We start from the raw sequence: 24,234 nt of genomic DNA, 5'->3' as shown, positions 1-24,234 counted from the left end.
GACGTTTGTGTAATCATATACTGGAAAGAACTTTCCACTAAAGTGAATTCAAAACATGGTTAATCATGAAATTAAAAACAAAACTAAACAAAAATCCAATAGCTGTCTTTCTGATGCAAGTTCGAGGCAGGAATCAGACAGTTTATTCCTCATGTAATCTTTCTTTTGTATTTAGAACATTTCATGAAAACAAAAAGATTATTGGTCAAGGAAAACTTACAAAATAACAGTCATCTATCATTGAATCTATAATCTGTGTGTTATATATTAAAAAAAACCCTCAAAACAGAAAAGTAAAATCCCATAAAATATATACCTTAACTCTTTATATAAAAAACTGAAGCAATAAGAGCTTATTTTCATGTATTCTCTCTCTTAAATTATTTTTCCAATAAAAAAAAAATATTATCAATTTACTTTTGTTTTTCACAAAAATCATTCTTTTTTGTAGATCCTATAAAAGAAACGTTGTTCTTTTGGCACCTCCTGTATATATAGCACACATGCATACATATAACACACACGTGCGCACACACACATACACACAAATACACATATATATAAATAGAATACCTGTTTCTTTTCTCAGATGTTTTGGATACTTTATCATAATCCAAGCTATAACGGAAATTTATCCTGGCTCCATAATCAGTACTGCTCTCTATAATTTCAGCTGTCAAGGTTTCACTGTGTATCAAGTTGGTCTAAAAGCTGTGTTTTGCAAGATTTAATGTAGACTCATGTCTTAGATTCCTAATAGCAATTTATAGCCTCTCCCTAACTCTGTTTAGATATCTGTTTCCTCACACTTATAAAATCTGTTGGTGTATTGAACGAAGGGACAAGTCACATAACTCAATCCATATATTCACAAAGCAGACGGAATAAACACCTATGTATTGAACTCCAGGGAAAGTGATTAATTATCTTTTCAGTAGTTTCACCCTATCTTCCACCAGCTTTGTTAAGCCCTAAAATTGTTTGAGCTTACAGCTATTTTTAGCAGAGATAGTCATCCTGGGATCAGTTAATAATCAGTGGGGAGAAGTATGCACTCTTAGAGCACATTCATCTGAACTGTTTCAACTATTAGCCTTAGAATGGGATAAATCTTGCCTTACAGATTTCTATTTTTCTCCTTAAAGTGGAACTCTAGCTCGTGTGCTGGCAGCTATATTACAATTGTCTAAAGTTACAGCGGATGAATCCTCAAACAAGCCCAATGTTAGGGTGATTAACACTGGAAATGAATGAAACATCCGTAGAAAATTACAAATGAAAAAAAAAATCTTTTGATGTACATGAAAAAGGTCAAAATGACACTTCCTTTGAAAATAATGACATTTTTCACACTTAACACGAGTCACTATGTAAAAGCTTGAGGATGGTGAATGAAAATGTCCTGAACTGAAAGTTTACCTCTGTCTTGCTTTATTTATAAATGTAGACACAGACTTCTCTCTCAGCTGTGCTTCTGTAACTCTATTGTTTCTGTCCATATCCATATGGATATCCATATGTACAGGTCAGTTGTTGGAACCAGTACATAATTGGAAGACCTATTTTCTTCTTTAAAAAGTATTAGAAGTGATGGCTAGTGTTGTTCAAAAAGCACTTATTGGAATCCCTGTTTTCTCATCATCTAGTAGACAGAACTTATTCCTACTTTAATTTTCTGTGGTCCCTTATTTGTGCCCACAGAGAATCAGATATAGTGGAGAACAGTGACATCAGATCCTTTAACTTCGTTTGCTCTTGAGCCCTGGCCAATTCACCCCCTCTAAACACAGAGAAGCAACTGACATGAGAAACTGCTATTCTACTTTCTCTAGCTCTCTGTGAGCTGTGACTTTACAGTGTAGGGATTCTCTGGGATCAGTACCCCGCCAGTTTAAGTTCCCTTTGCACAACTTATGCAAGGCAAATTGAACTTGGCATACCACAGTACACAGCCAAGAATCTCTAGGTTATTTTGGGGGCATCCATGAATCTCAGTAAGGGAGGGTTGGAATCAAGTTAATTGTAATTCATATGGAATAGGCTCTGCAACTTTGTAGGTGCAATTATTGACAGGGACGTCTTGGTTTATGTGCTTTCCTATGATTGAAAAAAGCAAGAAATAAATAATTCTGAGTTTGGTTGCTATGTGGACTTATCTTCAGATATGCCTCAGGAATACTGATCTGTTGGCAAGGGCAAGAAGCAATATCACTGCTCTCCTTTCCTTGAATCCCATCTGGATTTGTGAAAGTGCAAACTTTGGCCAGGGCTTCACAGGAGCTTTGCCAGGGCAAGTTGCCCCAGAGATCCCGTGGATGAGCTCATCTTCTAGATATGTTGGCTACATGCTGTCCTGGAGAGCTTTTACTTCTTTCTGGGCAGCGAAATCAGGCTGAAAGCCTTTTGGAGGAATCAGGATAGTAAATTGTGTGAACAACAATTACCACAATGTTCTTGATGAGCTTTCTGCCACTAAGGCCCAACAGCTTGAATAACTCAGGCTTCTGCTAGTAGAACCTAGCTAATGATCCATGCACAATGGATTTATCTATTTTTGGATAACCAGTTCCCGGAAGTGGGATTCTAGACTCAGATTTATTTATTTTTCTTAATTGAGAACCAGTTTGTTTCAAAACTAATAAGTAGCTGCATGAAATTTAGCATTCTCAAAGTTTTTTGTCTTGGTCAGTCAGTTACTAATGTTTCAGGGGTATAAAACATACATTTAATCAGGAAGTGGAACTCTTTTTATGAACTAGGATAATGAATTTGAAATTCCCTTGGGATTTTATCTATTATTGTACACTGTTCTAGCAATATATTCTGAAAGAATTACACCTATAGGAGAAAAATATCTAAGGAAATTCTGTAGAAATAAACAAACAAGTCATCTCCTGCTACAGCTGGTGCATAAAGACATCTTCCTGCATGTTCAGGAAGATCAGACCTACTGAGTGCACAGGAGCATCTATGAGGAGCAATGATCCTCGTGAATTTTGTACCACTATTAGATTATTCCCAGCGCTTGTGCTGCAGAATTGCAAGAATTAAGAGTGTTTCTGCCCCACCTGGAATTGAGGTCTTTCATCAAGCCTTCCTCTTTTTGCTTTTCTTATTTCCTCTCATGGACAGAAATAAGCATAGTCTCAGTTTAACCTCTTTGCTCCCTGTGTGACTTCCTTTTTGTAACGGATATCATTTATTATGTTACAAGAATATCTAATAATTCATGCAGTACTTTGAGGTCTCCATATAGACATCAAAAATATCACAGTTGGAAAGAAAGTGTAATGAACTATCCTTTTTGCCATCCCTACATCTCAGGAAAAGGGAACTCATGGAAACGAACAATAGAATTTTGAAAACTACGTAAAGAGTATGTTTTCCTCAATCTATGTAGTTCACTTTGGGACTCATTGCCGGGTAGGATCAAGAGGTCAAATGTCTAGCAGAAATGTATTTATGCCTTTACTTATCAATATCTCTTTGTACACATGTATATATACACATATATACATATATATGTATGCATATTCAAACAGATGCATATCTATATACAAGAGATGTGCACTGTCTTGAGATTGACAATAAAGCAGTTTCTAAATCACAAGTATTCACATCCTAAACAGTTTTAATGATTCTAGTTGCCTGTGTCTTACTACGTATCCGTGTAAAGTTTGATAAGTCTGTGTCCAAGAAACGTCCACTTACTGCGTATTTGTCATTATAGTTTCCTTATCTGTTTTAGGAAAATAATATGTAGAACTGGTTAAGAAGTGGAGATATTGTTTTGTACTGGTAGACCTATAAATAGGAAATCTTCAGGACTAATCCCAATGTTCCCTAGTAACTCTACTTTGGATCCTGAAGTATTAGTGTGGCAAAGTTCGAACCATTAATGGCCCTTATAGAGAATGTAAAGACTTTGAAATCTTATATCTGTGAAGTAGCTAGTTTGAGGTATGATCAGCTTTTAACCCTAAGTCTAGCTTACAAATATGCTGATCTTTAAAATTAACATAAAACTATTTGATATTTACTGGACCTAATGATATGGCAGTTAAGAACGCTCACTTATCGTTCCTTAACCTTAATGTTAATCTTAATCTCAGTAATAATCTTATTAACAGTAATAGACTATTTCCAAGGAGGGAATGGTTTAGTAGTTTGAACACAAATTACATGAGATAGATAGATAAATACATACATACATACATACACACATACATACATGCAAATGTCTTGCTTTATCCGTTGTCTGAATTCTAGAAACCCTAATGGTATCAGAAAAATGTCTTCAAAACTTCCCCAAGTTCAGAAGTACAATAAATTGTTTAAATTTGATAGCCCAAGCTTCTCAACCTCTTAATAAATTCCAATATATATTCCTTGAACTATTATAAAATCCTAGAAGATTCAAAAATTCTGAAATTCCTTATTTAATTGTGCATAGGAAGTGCTGATCTAACAGCCTTACTCTTTTAATAATGCATGACAACAGAAAGGTTTTAACAACATAATAAGACAGAAAACCCTCCGATTCAAATTTTTATGAGTATAAGTAAGTACAGCACTGCCTTTCGTTACTGTTTTCTGTTTCTATTTACTCTTTTCAATTAGGGCGAATTCACTCTTGTACATGGCTGGTGCAAGGAAGTCACTCACAACATTAATTACACTTATTGTGAGCAGAATGTTAAATTGTAAATAGGCAGAGGATAAATTGTGAGTCTTTCAGCAGACTTCAGGAATCTCAGACTTCATTCACTACCATTTAGTGTAAGGGATTCACAGAACGTCCCACTAAATATTACTGTAATTAAAAGTGAAGTAAAATCCTCTGACAGTTTCAGTATCTGAGGTATAAAAGGTGCAAAGACTTCAGTATATACACTGAGCTGTGCTGAGTTTTGCTCAAGTAACAAAGTGCATACATCTATTATTTATTTCTCTATCTAATACTGTACTTCAGCCGAATAACTTTTCCAATTAGCTGATATTCAACTAACTGCAGTACTTAGACATTTAGTCTGTTTTTGGTATGTGCACAAGTGCATTTTTTTACTTTGACAAATAAAAAGAAAACTATAAGATAGTGAAATAGAAAAAGACAGGTAGGGAAAAATAAGGAAAAAGAATATTTATGCTGAGACTTGGCTTACTGCTGAGAACAGTTAGATATATCTGAGTAAGAATGAAAAAGCAGGGAATTAAAACAGTCAAAAAAGATTGCAGAATGATTGCATATGTTAACAAGGAAGATGTAAAATAAACTAAGTCAACACTAAATAAAATATCAAAAATGAAAAAAAAAGCCTACAGAAGTCCAAAACTGAGCATATGAAACAACCTGATACTTTAGATAAAGATGAAATTATCTTTAAAATATGGGTTCAGATCAAGGCAGGCAAAGCTGCTTGAAAAACCACTCATTAAGAGCTATCTCCTTTGATACACGTGCAAAAGACTCCTCTGTTTCAGAGAGGGTCTTTTAATGGGGATCCACAGAGTCCTATGTAACTTAAAGACATGGAGTAGCAGAGCTGACACAGGATTTAGAAGACTGTTCTTTGTCCTATCCCTGCTGTACAACCAGGTCTGTATTGAAAACCAGAAACAAAAGAACAATTCTTTCTGTGTTTCTCTGCAGACATTTACCTGCCAATCCATACCAACATAGCAGCCTAAATATATATATATTATAATAATAATTAATAACAATAAAAATTTGCTATCTTGAAACTCATCAACTCCAATTTATCTCAGTGAGTTGCTACTCTGAGCTATGCAAAGCCATGATGGATCTAGTAATGCCTGAAGAATATAGTTCAGTGGTACGTAGCAGACACATGATTATTAATTCACAGGGATCAATAAGGAATTTGACTATATGTGGGACCTATAAAGGCAGTAGACAGCATGCACATCTCCATGCACTTTCTTTTCAAAGTCCCCGTAATAGTCTCAACACGGATGTTGCCAATGTTGCATGAACCACTCACTGAAGAAGGCCTTTGGATGGCATAATGAGCTTTGTGATCTGCTTTGCTGCGCTCATGATCAGGCTGCTTTATGCTAGAATCAGCCTGCTTCCTTCTTTCCTCCAAAAGGACGTAAAACTTCCAGGTGCCCTTGTGGCTGACTTTGCCTCCCCTTTCCAACAGAAAGTCACAAGTATCTTGACTATCAAAATCCATATAGACATTCCAGCTTTACTTTTTATCACCGCAAAGTGGGCTAGGAGTATACTTCCAGCTGACTGAATGTCAGAGGTAATCACCTGTCAGCTTACAATGGGCAGTAGGGTTCATCACACCAAGGACACATTAAAGATCAGTGCAGAAAGAGAGTCTAGCTAACACTGGGAAAGAAAATAAGATAAAAGGATCTAGTCTTAAACACACCAAAGTGTTTCTACGAGTGCATCAAGAACCATAAACTTCTTTGTGTGTCTTTTTATGTGGAAAACTGTTTCAGCTGTTTTGGTTTTGAGGTCCAACAAAAGAAAGATCTCCCTTCTGCAGAGCAGCTGCTGTAGGTCAGCAGCTCTGCAGCAGCTGCTGCTGCTGAATATTACTATTCATAATAATATTATGAATTAATCCTAAACCATTAGTATACTGCAAGCTTGATATCCAGCCTCAGAGTCAGTAGTGACTGAAGTTTATCCCAGAAATAACAGTAACAAATTTCTCCTGACTGAGATCAGTTCTCATTTTACATTTAGAATTTACAATTCTATGTGATTATTAATTAGCAGTAAACTTAACTTAACTTTCCCAAATATTAACCTTAATGCTTCTTTACTATCCCCACCCTGATGTAAAATCTAGAGACAGCTTAGAAGTCCTTAACTATATTTGAAACCCACCTGATAACAGAGTATAAAATATTACCATGAACAGTTCTTCTCCTAATTTGAAAGCTCTGAAAAGCTAAGTTCTCACACAAAGGTCATCCTCTGTCCCAAATCATTATTCCCTAAAACAGATATGATCCTTAATTCTAAATTGCTTTTGAGATAAAGTATTTCTACTTTTTGCCAGGATACAGTAATAAAATTTCGCATAAATCCTAGTTTTCCAAATTTCAACCTTGATCCTCCCCTCATCCCAAACCCTAAATCCAAAACCAACTTTGCATGCACTAGTGCAAAGATATTCTTCTTCATCTTAAGCCTAAGGGCCATTTAGAATGCAAATATAAATTAGCATCACGACTGCTCTAAAACGTAAGCTTGCGGACAACTTTGCTAAATTTTAATAAGGCAATCATCTCATCAAAAGCTTTAAATGTCAGAAAAATATTTACTTAAAGTATGGTTTCCAGTTTGACAAGTAATACTCTGTTGTAGCTGATAGGCTAGGAATGGGCATCAAATCTAGTTCATGATCTTTTTTTTTAATTATGACTCCTAATTTTCTGACTTCTAAACTACCCTTCAGGAAACCCTAGCTATCTTAAATCACTGCTTTTAATCATATGATTCCTCATGAACCACAAATTTTCCTCAAGGTCCACAGCGGATCTTTAAGGAATAAGCATTAATCTCATTTTTTCACCTCCTACTTTTCCAAACTCTCCCTAAAAAGCTGGAAATAACTAGAAATTTATTTTGGAAATCACACCCATATTTGTATTACTCATAAGCTTCCAGTAACACTTTCTAACAGTGTTCTGATGCTCAATTTGTACTGTATGAATAGGGGGGGGGGGGGGGAAGCAGCAGCTTTTCAGTGTCTCTGTATCTTAATACCATACATAATTTTAGGATACTTTGGAGATTTTACTGTGTTCTTCTAATTCTTTGCTGCTCAGTTACAGCTCTTCCAAATAAACCTATCCTGAAACTCAACATAGCCCTATTCCAGTACTAACCTCATCTGTCTTGGCAGGACCTCAAACCCTTGGCAGAATAAATTCTTACTCTCAAACTCCTACCAGAAGATCAGACCGCTTCTTCAGGAAATAAATATATCCCATGGCTAAACTCATGGCTTAGACTAGAGGCAAGAAGCCACCTACTACCTTTGAGAAGACATTAGGCTCCTAATCATATTCATCACTGAGCTGACATGAGTCTGACAGGCACAGGCAAGCATGGGACTCTGGGTGGTGCAGCCCATAGCAGAGGGGTTTGAGCTGGGGTGCTCCTCAGGAGTTATCGAACTCTGTCTGTACCACGGCTGGTGCCACTACAAGGTTGAGTTGCTGTAGCCTGGTGGCACACCCTCTAAAGACCCGATGATTGACAAGACCAGACAAAGGAGAAGTGACACCACAGACACACACCATAAACATCTCCCTGCTTTTGAGATGCACAGAACAATGCATTGGGTACATTGTCACCAAGGGAGCGGTGCTGTAGGCTGAGCACGAGGTTACCTGAGGATGTGCACACTGCTATTGACTAGAGCCATGCAGCTTTGGTATAACTGTGGGCTGCCATTATTTTGACTGGCTATAAAAGAGAGTAAGCCACAGGGTGTTGATGTGGACTTGGACCCATGGTCAGCTGGTCTGTGGACCCAAGGACCCACCCGTCAGTTGGGATGCCCCTGATGTCCACGGTGTGGTGAGGAGAAATCAGGGAAAACTACACTGGAACGGTGGCCCGTAAGGGGTGAGAGCAGTTGCTGTACTGTGCACCCATAGCTTGAGAAAATGGAGAAAACTCTACAGGAGAGGTGGCTCTCAAAGAAAGGGTGAGAGCGGTTGTTGTACTGTGCACCACTTGTTATTTAACTGTAGAGCTCTGATATGTACATATATTTTCAGTTCTGATATATTTCTAGCTTTCTATTTAGCTTTGCAATAACCTCTTATCTCTAAAAAATTCTCGTACTCGACAAATGATGCTCTCTCAAGTTCAGTACGACTAACTCCAGAATCCTAAAGAATCCCGGACACCCTTCTAGTGGTGCATCACGGAGTCAGAGGCTCTTCACAGTACTTGCCCTCATTCTAATTTATAGTGCTTCTAGAATCAGCAATAAACCTTACTTTTCATTCATTTCTTTGCTAAATCTTAAACCTATGTCAATACTGTCCCTACTCTTAAGAACATTCGGGTAAATCCAGAAGTTTCTAAAACTATTCATTCTAGTCACTAAAACTATTCATGCTAGTCAAGAGCAATTTTTGTTTTAGTTCTCTATGACTTGCAGGCTCCACAGTCAGAAGATTCCTCAGACTTTTCTCTCATGAAACTAAACCATAATCCTAACCCTGCTTTCAGAATGTCTCACTAGATCTGCCTTTGTGTCCCCAACACTCATTTTCTTTCTCCAGAACATATATGATCTATGAATGAATTTAGCTACTTAGCCTCTTATTTCTAGTATAATGACCTCCAACAGTAAACCTTTTAAGTGTACCTAGAAACCTACCAGTCCCTGGATGACTTTAAGATAACTGAAGAAGGCTCATTTGCAAAACTGAATAGTTAGGAGCCATTAGCAGTCTATCTCTTGATCTCTTTCTTCCCAGTATGAAACCTGAATTTGATTTGAGAATAGCACACCAGTTCTTATTGCACTCACCAGAACAGTAAACAACTTGATAATTTTCGTTTTAATGGTTATAGGATCCACAAGGATGCTTACATCTCAAACTCCTTCTTGTTATATCTATGTTTTAAACATAACATGGCTCTGAAACACAAGTTACATCTAGCCAAATATATTCAGTAAGCCTGTCGGCAATTGCTCTTGTCCAAGTCCTTCAGGCCTTTGCAGGATGCAGCCAGAAATCTGCTTGACATGGTATTAATCTTAAATACATCAACAACTTAATTGTTCACCAACTTTCTATTTTTCTAATAACTTAGCTACTTCTGCAGATCCCTAAGCAAAGCATAACGTAGTCTTCTAACATCCTTCTCCATGCTAACACTTCAGACTATGTAGGACCAGCAAAAGCCTGGTTCTTCAGCTCTTTTTCACAAATATAAAGGTGGAAAAAATTGAATGGAATTTGAAGTACTGAAAATATTTCTCCAAGAAGATATGCCTTGTGTTGTTATAAATGGTGGGAGGAGAGGGGAAAGTTTCATGCACAAACTAAGGACATTTATCTATTGTTGCTAGTATTTTGTTTGAATTATTGCTAGTTCATTGTGACCACCAAGCTTATTCTGTTATTTATTGAATGAGAAAAACCTCCAGAAAATACCTTCTGAGTCCATCCCCTTCTGATATGTCATTGTGTAAATTTTGTTTTGGTGAGCCAGAGCGGTTTACATCTGGCAAAGTTTATAGTTTATGTGATGACCGATATACCTGTAGCTACCAAAATAATCATTGTTTCTATGCTTCTTATTGCACTTACTATGCTTCTCAATAGATTAATTTTTGCTTGTTTATTTCTTTATTTTAGTGCAGGGACCTGAGGTGTATTTTATAGAGAGCAACCAATCACTTCAAGATTTTCTTACCTTTCTTTCTTGTCTGTCACTTCAAATCCGATACAGTCAAATGTATAGCCAGGCCTCTTTAATTTTAACATTTCCAAAGATATGATCGTCCTAAGGAAAAAAAAAGGTAATTGGAAAGCTTCTTTTTCTGTCAGAGGTCATTCCGGAAATACCTAGCTGTAAACAAATACATGGTCATGCCACCTACAGATTCAAAAAGTCTGCTAGATATGTGGTTGGCTGCTCTTCTGTACTTTTGACTGATTACAGTTATGGTACAGTAGTTTCTGTTTTAGCTCAACTACTTATTATATATCTCATTTTTATCGTGGTTTTCATAAGATAACAAAGATTTAGTAGTTTGCAATCGTTGCGTGCAGTAATCCTTTTATTTTCTTTTTCCACTCTAGTCCTCTTTTTTAACTTGAATCTCTTTTATATTCTGCTTGAACGTTTACTTGTAAGGCTGTTCTAGAGCACAACAATTTATAGAGAATTGAAAAAGCAATTTTCTTGGGATAGCTAGCTACTCTCCCTAATTTTCACCTGCCAAACTCTTTTCTATGAATGTTGACTCAATCAGATAAAACGCAGGCTTTAAAGATGTTTGATTAGCTGCCTGGCTTACCTCTAGCTACTCACACTGCATATAAACTGTCTACATATACACCACTCTTCCTTTTCCAGTGGTAACCACAACAGATACAGTGAGTTAAATTCTATGCTAAGCCACAGCTTTCCCCAGAGCTGCACTAAGCAATGAGGGCATATTCTAAGGCAATAAACAATTTTCATTTATGAGCTACTGATAACAGTTCTGTTTTATTACCTGAAATAAGAATGTACCGACAGTAAAAACAAATCAAATAAATGCAGAACTGTTACTTATAATGTATATCTTCGATTATTTTGGTTTATTTTAGTTTCAATCTTTATAGCAGTTCATTTGACTTCACACAACAAGTGAAGGAAATCCTTTACATATTTCTCCTGCTCCACCCCAAAATACTTTCAAACAAGCAGAAACCTAGATATCCGTTATTTATGCAACTGCATTTCTGTAGACATCTGGATTTTACCACCTTTAAGTACACTGAATAGTCTCTTGTTATGTAACTCATTCCCTTTATCTCAGTGGGGACACACAAAGAGACAGTACTTCATACAAAATTTTAAAATGACTTATGAATTTTTTGAGCAGAGTATAAAAGTAAACGAAGGAACTTGATACTTCTAATGTACTGCCTAATTTCTATGGCACAAAGTGGAAAAAATGTTACCTGGTTACACTCCTGCTACTAGAATATCCCGAAAAAGCTTTTCATTTCATAGAATATGAGCGAACTCTTAATACTATAATGAGGAATTTAAACTTCTTTTGTATATATATGCATTTAATTGGACAAGTTTTAGACTTTGAGAGTTAAGTTGTTATCAGACTAAAGCACATTTAAAATGAACCAGATAATTTAAGGATTTGCTACTAAACCAATATTATACTATATAAAGTTGGTGGATCCTACTTTAAGCTCAAAGGTAATTGTGCTGCCTCAGTCTTGGAGTTACTTTGGGCCTTAGAAGTACTAGATCAGTAAACAGCTATTTATTTTGTAAATCTATTAAGTACCGATTCAAAGCACTGCCCTACTGCTCCCTTGCATTTTGTCAAGAATTCAACATATACCAAGTGATACCTCCTGTATCATTTCTGGTGCCTTAATGAGTACTGACATTTTGTTCTTAGAGCTAATTAAAAAAGAAAAAGAAAAAGAAAAAGAAAAAGAAAAAGAAAAAGAAAAAGAAAAAGAAAAAGAAAAAGAAAAAGAAAAAAGAAAAAGAAAAAGAAAAAGAAAAAGAAAAAGAAAAAAGAAAAGAAAAAGAGAAAGAAAAAGAAAAAGAAAAAAAAGAAAAAAGAAAGAAGAATATAGTATGACATAGTATGACTGCCATTACCAGCTAATAGAAAAACTTGAATCTCCATAAGGAAAACTGCAGACTCTTTGGAGCTGTAATTATTTACCTAACCCATAAATTACTCTGATCTTACCTGTCACGTTTTGAAGTTGAGAACTCCTTTGCAATGTAACAAAGAGCAGAAATTGATCACAAATCTCCTAAAACTTCTTTTCTTTGTTCATTTGAATACAGTATCCTTCCAGGTTTTAGAAAGTAACCAAAAGAAGGCTCTGAACTTTTAAACAGAGCTTTCCTTTATGACTACTCTGAAAAGAACTAACCCCGCTCTGGGGAGGTAGGAAAGTAGTTCAGGAGACTAGAACATTTATTCTAGCATGATACCAGACTTCTGATTCATCATTGATCTACACTGGCAAAACAAAACAAAAAAACAAAAAAGTAAACAAAAATCCCCACCATACACACAAATAAAGTCAGACAGCAGAATGACTTCTACAGAACTAGAAACACAGGACTGGAAGGGACCCATTAAGTCATCAATTCTCTTATTGCAGCTAACTTGTTTTATAAAATTCCTACCATAAGCTTATTTTAAACTTTAGCTTTCTGGCTCCCCTTGACTCTATGGGGAGTTTCTAAAGAAACTCATTGATCTAAAAATTAGGTTTCCTCTTCTAATCTCTAACTTAAATTCATGAGTTGCTAAATTTTTCCTGTTAATTCCTGAGCACCATTCTTTTGAATTTCACTGAAATAGTTTTATCCATTCTTGGTGTTTCAGATAAGAGTAATCCTACTGCCTCTTCACTAACATTTTGCTGTGTTGAAAAGGTAAGTTCTTTCAGTATTCTTTTTCTCTTCTTTTACTTACTAACTTTACTAAATTTCTCTGCAGCGATTTCAGTCTTCCTTGAATATGGGTGAATAAAAATATCTATGGATTTACAGATGCACTTTCATAACTGTCTTGCATATATAATTAGTATTTCCTATTCCCTCTATAAATGCCGTAGTAGGTTTGCCCTAAGACTAAATTTGCCATTTTTTTAGAGAAGTTCCTGATTATTCGGTTTTTGTGTCCCCATGTCTTCCTCTTCAAATCTCATGATCACCCAGTTCCTCCTGCAAAGGTAAGCTGCTCCTTCCTCATGTGGATGACTCTCAGTCCTATTTCATCAACAGGTTTGATTCAGATTTTTCCTTCCGCTGTTTCTGGTCATGAGTGAAAATGACTTTTCTACCATACAGATATGGATAAAGGCCTGAGAAACTGAGCTGGTTAGTTAAAATGACTTTATAGAAGGTGAAAAGATATAAACACTTCAAAAGTTTAATTAATCTCTTCTAAAGTAGACATCTGAAATAGGTCAGCTAAAATTGTCTTCATATGACAGCCTTCACTGATTGCAAATAGCGTTTACAGTATTGACGACTTTGTCGGAAGAAGACAGCTAAATTTATTAGTGTACCCTAATCATGTAGAAGTGTGTTTTGTGGCATCAAATTTCTTGTGTCAGTTCCTTCCTTTCTCTATTGTCTGGAGCTATATATATATTGACTTCTTGTACATTGAGTTTTTATTAAAAAAAGATGCTGCATTCTTATTATTGTAAATATTGCTAGAACATGTTGAATAGATTAGATTTAGGTAACATTGGGTCATTCTATTGTTTATTATATGATTTCATCTGACATTTTTGTTTATCAATGCACTTTTTTGCTACTTATCTATAGGATTAAAGTTGTCCTCAATCTAAAGCCATTGAGGGAGAGGGAAGGGAGAAGATCAAAAACACCATATCCAGCTAAGTCAGACTTTTTCTTAATGGCTTCCTTTAGAAAAGCTCTTTCTTTCATGATAAAAAAATGAATATAAATTCCAAGAGAAGTGCTAACACTTGACTCATGAAAGACTGACAAAAGTGAATTATGTGTATGCGAGCATATAGCACTTTGCAAAGCAATGTAAAATGAATAGTTTTGTTGATAGTGGTGGTGGTTTTTCCCCCCAGAGAATATCTAAATATGTGCACTGTATTATGTCACAGAAAAAATTATGGCATTTATGTCTCTAGCAACATGGTTTGATATAAGTAATGTGACACTGCTGGTTTATTTCCAAAATATTTCTGATTATTCTTCATTCCATCATTACTGGTACTGAAGACTATGTAGGTCCTATTAGAATAACAGGAAACAAGATTCAGTTCATCATGAATGCAAATGTCCATTTCTTGGCCTCCTCAATTTCCAAGACTCCTACTAGGATATACTTTTTAAAATTTTACAGGATAATTCTATTGAGTTGATATACTTAAATCTGATGCTTGGTTTTAGAAAGCTACTTTAAGAATTGCAGGCAAATCCTTCCAAACTTATTAGAATCAACAAATTGTCACAGATGCATAAGAACTTGAGGTAAAACTCTAAGACTGGGATTGAAAATACTTACCTACCTACATATAGGCATGTGTTTACATACATATACACATATATACATGCATGCATATATATATGTATATACAAAATAGAGAATAATCTAACTTCTGGAAATATATTTTTCCAGTGGTTAACATAGTGCTGAATGGTTTAAAACATCTTTACATGTGGCATTTTACTGGAAGATTTTATTTTTTTCTGATACCACAAATAAAATAGTTGAGTGAAATCTCTTGCTACGTCCTGCTGTTATGTAATTCTGTTGCAATCTTTATTTTTTTTAGTAGGGGTCTCTTGACACTGTAGACACTGAACAGACTGTTACTCATCATTGGCAGAAGACAGCAAGATGATAGCAGGCTGCTCCTGATAGAAGTCTTGCAGGTAATACTGCTTAGCACCATGGACCACTTAGAGGAAACAGTGGAAGCGAGTGTTGTAAGCCTAATGTGTCTAAGGCAGGAAAATCTCATTTCCAGCATTAGATATTTTGCTTAAGGGGTAAATAAGATAATCCTAAATAGGATAGTATCAGTAACAGTCGATTTCTATGAATATCAGATGTTTATGTTTCAGATCAGATAAAAGTATATGAAATAGTGAAATATGCTTTAATTTATACTACTTAAGAATATAATTGACATATTTAAGTTATGAACCTGTTTTTAGGCTTTTTAGCAGAAAACAGAGAGCATGAGAGAAAATCTTTAGATAATATTTTGGATATTGGATGGACGTAAATTTCTAGAAATCATTATCTCTTTCCATTGAGAGAGTTAAACGATAAGGCTTTAGAGTTTTCCAGCAAAAAGTATCAGGACTACATATTAGAAAAAAGTAACAATGAGCACAGAACATTTACCACTCTATAGAGCATTTCAGAGTTCTGGTCCAATCATTAAATTTATTTAGGAGTTTCTTGCACAAAAAGTATCTAAAGAGGTGTACAATAGTCAAAGGAAGAATTTGGTTAAGTTTTTATGAAGACATTTTAAACCATTTGGAAAAAAATATGTGTCTTGGGGCTTTTGATGTTAATTATAAATAGAATAAAATATATCCTGGATATTAGCTTCTAATATTAATATTAATGGTAATGAGACCTTGTTCTAAGCCTCAGAAGTATATCATAGAAAGACTGTAGTAACGCAAGACTCATACTTCTGCCTTTCAGTCAGAGTCTGCCTGCCTTTAATCACAGCACTTCTATTGTTATCAACCAGAGTTATTTCTCACTGACAGATTAATAATAATGATTGATGGTCTAATATTTATGACTGGGAGGTCTTCTGTTAAAGAACTAAATATATTAAATTATGATTTACTTAACCTCCATTAAAGAAATTATAAATAAATTAGAAAAAAAATGTGGCTTTTAAAACAGGAATTCAGAAAAGGCTAAATATTATCTTAGTGATACTTTATTCTCCCTCAAATATCATGGCTTAATAAATAGTACCCCAAAAATCATGACTTAAGAGACCCACAGTATTTTCTCTAGTGGAAACAGAAAATTCCTTATTTAGACGGCATGCTGTCATTTGCTTCTTGTAGATCAGGGCCTGAATTATCGTAAATGTCTTGACGTTCATATACTTGAGAGAGATCTTTTTCTGAGTAAGGAAGCTGAATTCATGTTTTGAAGGGAAAAGAGTTCGAGGCAGGGAGTAAGGCTTTCATCTTCAGAAGTTATAGATACACTAGAGGATATGGAAAAAGAAAGGGGTATCACCTAAAATATGCTTCATTGAGACGACTCAATACAGAGCCTTATGAATGCAGAGGGACTAAGTCACCCTGGAAGGTAACTCTGGACTAAAGTAGACTGCTTCACTTTCTGGAAGGGGTTGAGATTCATCTTATCCTAAGGTAAAAATCTGACTTAAATCAGATGAATTTTGCCTTCAAGAAGTGCGTGTTTCTGTCCTTTAACCATAAAGAGATCCTCAGTGTGATTCACCCAAATCTAAATGTCTACATTAGCAAACTCTAATATTAGTTGAAAAAAATCCTCATCAACTTAGTTTTGTGGCCTGTGCTTCAAATAGTGTGAAAAACCCTATCGTGTTTAATTTTACAGAACTACTTCACACTGACAGCAAATGTAGAAAATATATCCACCATTTTATTTAAATTTTCTCCACCTAACTTTTAAATCTCTGTAAGGGTTATGGCAGTGCATTTTTCAGGGGCTATTTTGGGGGAGTAGGGGTAACGGGAGTGGGATTCTAGAGAAGTATTGCAAAATGCTAGGACAGAATCACAGAATCACAGAATCGTTTAGGTTGGAAGGGACCTCTGGAGATCATCTAGTCCAACCTCCCTGCTCAAGCAGGGACCTCTAGAGCATATTGCCCAGCATCACATCCAGACGGGTTTTGAATATCTCCAGGGAAGGAGACTCCACTACCTCTCTGGGCAACCTGTCCCAATGCTCTGTCACCCTCACAGTCAAGAAGTTTTTTCTCAGGTTCAGGTGGAACTTCCTGTGGTTCAGTTTGTGCCCGTTGCCTCTTGTCCTGTTGCTGGGCACCACGGAGAAGAGTCTGGTCTCATCCTCTCAACGCCCCCCCTTCAGATACTTGTACACGTTGATGAGATCGCCTCTCAATCTTCTCTTCTCCAGGCTCAACAGGCCCAGCTCTTGCAGTCTTTCTTCATAGGAGAGGTGCTCCAGTCCCCTCATCATCTTGGTAGCCCTCCGCTGGACTCTCTGCAGTAGTGCCACGTCTCTCTTGTCCTGGGGAGCCCAGAACTGGACACAGTACTCCAGGTGAGGCCTCCCCAGGGCTGAGGAGAGGGGCAGGAGCACCTCCCTCCACCTGCTGGCAACACTCTGCCTAATGCACCCCAGGAGACCATTGGCCTTCTTGGCCACAAGGCCACATTGCTGGCTCATGTTTAACTTGCTGTCCACCAGCACTCCCAGGTCCTTCTCTGCAGAGCTACTTTCCAGCAGGTCAACCCCCAGCCTGTACTGGTGCATGTGGTTATTCCTCCCTAGATGCAGGACCCTGCACTTGCCTTTGTGGAACTTCAGGAGGTTCCCCTCCGCCCACCTCTCCAGCCTCTCCAGGTCCCTCTGAAGGGCAGCACAGCCCTCTGGAGTATCAGCCACTCCTCCCAGTTTAGCATCATCAGCAAACCCACCGAGGGTGCACTCTGTCCCCTCCTCCAGGTCATCGATGAATATATCGAACAAGACTGGACCCAGGACGGACCCCTAGGGGACACCACTAGCCACAGGCCTCCAACTTGACTCTGCGCCATTCACCACAACCCTCTGAGCTCGGCCATCCAGCCAGCCCTCAATCCACCCCACCGTCCACTCATCCAGCCCACACCTCCTGAGCCTACCCAGTAGAATGTGATGGGAGACAGCGCCAAAAGCCCTGCCGAAGTCCAGGTAGACAACATCCACTGCTCTGCCCTCATCTACCCAGCCAGTCATCCCATCAGAGAAGGCTGTCAGATTGCTCAAGCATGATTTCCCTTTGGTGAATCCATGCTGACTCCTCCTGATCACCTTCTTGTCCTCCACATGCTTAGTGAGGACCTCCAGGAGGAGCTGTTCCATCACCTTTCCAGGGATGGAGGTGAGGCTGACAGGCCTGGAGTTCCCTGGCTCCTCCTTCTGGCCCTTTTGGAAGACTGCAGTCACACTGGCTTCCTTCCAGTCCTCAGGCATCTCCCCTGATCTCCAGGACCTTTCCAAGATGATGGAGAGTGGCCTAGCGATAACATCCGCCAGCTCCCTCCACACTTGTGGGTGCATCCCATCAGGGCCCATGGATTTATGGATGTCAAGTTTGGACAAAAGATCTCTAACCCGATCCTCCTCAACCAAGGGAGAGTCTTCCTTTCTCCAGACTTCCTCTCTTGTCCCCGGGGCCTGGAATTCCTGAGGACTGGCCTTAGCAGTGAAGACTGAAGCAAAGGCAGCATTCAATAACTCTGCCTTCTCTATATCCTTTGTTACCAGGGCACCTGCCCCATTCAGCAGCGGACCCACGTTTTCCCTAGTCTTCCTTTTGCTGTTGAGGTACTGGAAGAAGCCCTTCTTGTTGTCCTTGACATCCCTTACCAGGTTTAATTCCAACTGGGCCTTAGCCTTCCTTGTCGCATCCCTGCACACTCTGACAACGTCCCTGTATTCCTCCCAAGTGGCCTGTCCCCTTTTCCTCGTTCTGTGTACTTCCTTCTTCTGCTGGAGTTTTGCCAGGAGTTCCTTGCTCAGCCATGCGGGTCTCCTGCCCGCTTTGCTGGACTTCTTCCTCAGAGGGATGCACCGATCTTGAGCCTGGAGGAGGTGATGCTTGAATATTAACCAGCTTTCTTGGACCCCTGTCATTGTCAAGGACAAATGAACAATTGGTGGTAAGGGTACTTATCTTATTCAGTAACCTATCTGGTAATTATTTTATTAATGATGAATGAGTTATGATTTAATAATTACAGGAGCAGGCAGGATGGTTTAACAATTTTACATGTTTTGTAGGTTTGAAATGAGCAAGCGAAGGAGAAAGCTTTCTCCTACTTTCACACCTATCATGACTTCTACTGTACTCTTTCAAAGAGATTATGCAAAGGCAGCTTTTCGCTGGACAATAATATAAGTAAGAGTACCCAGAAGTGACTCCACATCAATAGGCTGCAGTCTTCTCTGAAGAGGACAGCACCACGGGTGCCTAACCTCTGCTGAGATCCAACTTCATTCCGCTGTAGCGAAGCAGAAATGATTCCTGGAGTAAATGGTGGCTGGTTAGGACCAGCCTGGAAGAACTTTATCTTTGGATACTTGAAGATAAGTCTGCTTAAATGCACTATTTTACTCTTAAATATACTGTTTCTGTTATCGAATAAGGGACAGACAAAGCTGATATGAGAGTGATACGTTAAAGGGACTTTTGCATATTTTGTATTCACTCTGACTGATGACTTGGTCCAAGGACTAAAATAAGAAATATGAAGGTAGTAGATGAAAAGGTGAGACACTGATTTTATATTTTATCCTGTATTCTATTGAAGATGATATTCTGACACATTGTCATTTAATAGAGTGTTTCCTTGTCTTATACACCATTCCTCCTTATACCTCTTTGCACCCTTTTAGCAAGCTCTGCTTGTTAAGGATTCCATGCCTAATTAATTAGTCTTTTTTCCAGCTTATAGGGCTAGAGATTGTGCTTCTAATGCTTACTAATTGTAAGAGGAAGCCCTGCCTGTTTGAATCCAGCCTTTGTTGCTGCCAAGGCAACAAGCAGAAGGCTTGACGGTGGCAGTGTGATTGCATTAACTCATATAAAAAACCTGTTATATCAAGAGGGAATAAACATGCTTGTTTTCTCACTTGTGTGTGGCGAATAACCACATTAAATCAGCCTCAGCTGTCCATCAAAGTCAAATTTATTAAAGCACAACACTGCAACTGAAAGCTTTTTGAAATCAATATGATTGATAGCTAACACCGTAAGGCTTGTACCCATATTTACATTTTATAAGACTGACCTTTTCCACCATCTTTGATTTTTCTTTAGGGGGCCACTTTCCAAAACTTAGAAAGTAAGAATGAAAAGCTTCACATGACTAAGAAAGAGATTCAAGCCTGGAATTTGTAAGGCTATAGCTACACATTATATTTTTTTTAGCTGTGAAACCAGGTTTAGCAGCTTCCACCCCAGGCCAGTTGGTCCTGTTTCTGCTGTATAGTTGACCACTCTTTCTGTTAGGATACTGTAACTTAATGGGTTGTGTTTTATCACGATTACAAAAATATCCTCTTTTTTAAAAACCCTAACTCGCTTCCCAGTGCTCACCTGTTGCACAGAGTATGTAAGTATGTGTTACTAGCTCTAGTACCTGTCTTCTTGGCTTTTATGGCATTACAGAAAAAGTTTACTGAGCTGAAGTTTTCATAAAGCAGGAATATAAAAGAGAGAACAACACTATGCGCGTAGCTAGATCAAGAACAATCTATTTCAACTTTGTTTTAATTTGGAAACCTTATGATATTAAAAAAATATATCTAAATCACTTTAGATACAGAAAACAACTGTACAAAATATTCAGAAAAGTAACTATAATACTACAATAATAGTAGAAGAATATAATAGAAGAAATGATTTAAAACATGCTTATTGAGCTATTTTAAATTCGAAAGGAACTAATTTTGGTTACTGTGATCTTACAGTTTGTTTTCTATTTTATAGAAAGGATATTTGTACTCTCAAAGATTATTTACAACATTTTTACTGAAGGTTTTCATTTGTTTAACTGGGAGTCAAGCATACAAGAAATAAAGAATAGTGGGGTTCAAATTTTTTTACAAAGTGTGATGTTCTAGCTTTGAAGTAGCTAAACTGGCGGGTATAAATAGAAATATACAAACTATCTCGTGTTTCTTAGATGGTCAGGAAAACTTTGTACACAGAATTTGTATAATATTATTCAAAAAACATTTTCCTTTCTGTTATTAGTTTTATTTCACAAAAAAGTGCAAACTAGTAAGTATAAACCCTCAAATTTTAAGGCAGCAATATAATCTAGAAAAATAGCAATCTTGACTTGTTTTTTTTTAGAAAAGCATATTGAACCTCATTTATTAGATAAAAGGAATCTTTTCCATCAGCATTTTTATGTATCTGCCTGAACTTCAGTTTCCTTCCCCCTTCTTGCTTAAGATAAATGGCTTTCCAAATAGGTCTTGAATAGCATTGAGGCAAAAGAAACAATGTCATCTGATCTAGGTAAGTGCTGCACCATACACTAAAGAAAATAGTAGTTGATGCTCAAAGACTTTGCAAGAGTAATTCAGCAGCAGCTGGTGAGTCAAGATATAGTTGAACAATTTTGAATAAGGAATAAAAATCAAATTCGGCTCAGAACTGATTTACAAATAGAAGAAAAGGACTGTGTTTGCGAGTATTATACACTGTGAACATTTTGCCTAGTTCCTGCCACAAGTGAGCCTTAGCTGCTGTTTCTAAAATGTTTTAAGAAGGTGTAATACGCCTGCTAGAGTAAGTTTACATGTAAAATAGCCTCTTAGCTAAAATAAAGCTTTTAAATTTCAGATGCAGCAACTGCATATCTTTTTCAGAGGAGGGAAAAGGAGCATTCAAATTATGTGAATTTGAATATATAATTAATGAATAATGCTACATTTTGGCATATGATCTAAATATCAAACAGCAAAGAATAGCAAATAATGATTTCTTGTTATTCAACCACTGAAAATAATAATAATAATTATCATTATTATTATTATTTCACAATACTCTGCTAGCTACTTCATAGGAAATATGAAAGGAGACTTGGTCCTGCCCTTGGATCCTTAAGCTTCAAAGGTTATGGCATCAAATATCAATTAACACCCTACAGTAGTCATATATGATTCTTTCCTATTTATTTCTGGAGTGATGATATATTCCTGAGCCGTAGTGTACCCTCCAGCTTTTTTCTACTCCAGAGAAGGATTTAAACTATTACAAATGTCTATCTTTAGTAATGTACTTTTTATCATTAGCTGTAATGGGGCTGGTAAAGTTAAAGTGTTCCTCAGCAAATCCTACATATCTGCGGGAGATGGGATGTAGCCAATTTGCAGAGCCTGCCATGCCCTTGCTGAGGAATCAATGGTACAGTATACTAAGACCAGAGTAAAGGAGATCTATTGCTTTCTGACTCCCTTTCCTGCCACTCATCACCAGCTCCCAATATAGGTCTGTCCTTCAATAATAGTGGGAAAGATAGTAACATACACAGGCATGGGACAGTAGAGATGCTAGTGATGCATGGAAATGTCGAGTCATCTCAGTCATAAATGCAAATGGAAAAATAGCAACTCAAATACTGTTTTTACAATGCAGAGTTTCAGCATAATTTTGCTGTATTTTAGCATCTAGTTTAGATTTAGAGGTATTTGGGCAGGTGAGGATTTCAGAGCTTTCAGGAGTGACCTGAATGAGACAACCACAGTGCTTTTGACGAACAGGACTGATGAGAAAGTCCCAGGAAATATAGTGGGCAATAAAGCATATGGGGGCAAATGGAAGTGAGGGACAAAAGAAACAGAGAAGAATAACTTTCAGTAAAATGGAAATAGTGCACTGGTAAAAGGAAACGAAAAGGCATTGTCTGCAAGACTGAAAGCCAAATGGAAGTTCTCTATACTTTCTTTTATGCGTCTTTGTACGTTTTCTTCTCTTACTTGGCCTTTATGAGCTTAGAATTCTGTTTTAGGAGGCTTTTTCTCATATGTTTCTGCAGGTATAGCTTTAGCTGCAAATCTCCTAATGTTTAGATCCTGTGGTTAGTGCAGATTTATAGTTAGGTAAGTCCTACCTTCTAAAGTATTTAGACATCTAGTTCATTCATTCTGATAACAGTTAGGCACGTAAGGATTGAAGTCTATATGTTTAGACAAATATTGTTTTAGGTACAGTTTTACTAGGATAAATGCTACCATACGAGGAATTTTATTGCTATCGTTGTAATGGTTAAAAAAAATTGCTGTAACTGACACAGTATAGAGGTAAAATCTTGTAAGTGAAGACCAAGCCCTTGCCTATAAGAAGCTGAGATGGAAGATTACGTCTCTCTTGAGAGTTCTGTGTAAATTTACAGCAGTAGATAAATGATGCAATTGGATTTTATATATATATATATAGATATAGATTACTCTGAGAGTAATGCAGAATGGCTTTGAGAGGAGTATTTTTAGAGGGTGAGCAGCTCATAAAGGGGGATGGTGGAACTATAGGCCATTAATATGAGCAAGCAAGCATCCAGTACAGTGTAATGCAAATGACTTACGTGTGACCTGGCAAGGCGCTAGTCAGGCTGATGTCATAGCATAAATTTAGAGTAAAAATAGCAACATGCTTTTGGACTTACTAACTTTATTTTTTTCCTTCAGTAGACTTACCCTTCTATCAAAATGAAATAAAACAAAAAGGGGAAACAAAGAAACATAATATCTCAATATGTTAGGGCACAAGTGTGAGCACTGAACTCAGAAAAAAAGAAAATACCTTGAAATTCGGCTTCTCAGAGGATTCAGGGACTTCACTCTTTATAAATGCTCAGAAAGGGTCCCACTCTCTCTTTTCTGCTGATTCACAGACAAGAAGAAATTGAAGGTAATTTGAAGACAATCAATCATGACTTTTTAGAGACAGAGTCAAATAAACTGCCAGTTTTGACGTTATGCTCTATAGAAAAACCTCCAGCATTACAGCAGTCTTAATATCTTCATGCCACTAGTAAAAGAAGAATTGAGGAGAGATGTGTTAATGCCCAGCTAGGAAATCATATTATACTATTTACATAAAATGAAATGCTCATAAATAATAAAACTGTCTGGGGATTTGGATGGTTAAATAGTAAGAAAAAAAAAAAAAGTTCTCCATTTTACTATTTAGGCTGCACTGTTTATCCTGCCCAGATAAGTTTGACAAAATAGA

This window comes from Struthio camelus, chromosome 1, assembly GCF_040807025.1.
Source record: "Struthio camelus isolate bStrCam1 chromosome 1, bStrCam1.hap1, whole genome shotgun sequence".
Lineage (NCBI taxonomy): Eukaryota > Metazoa > Chordata > Aves > Struthioniformes > Struthionidae > Struthio > Struthio camelus.
Note: the sequence above shows the minus strand (reverse complement) of the source record.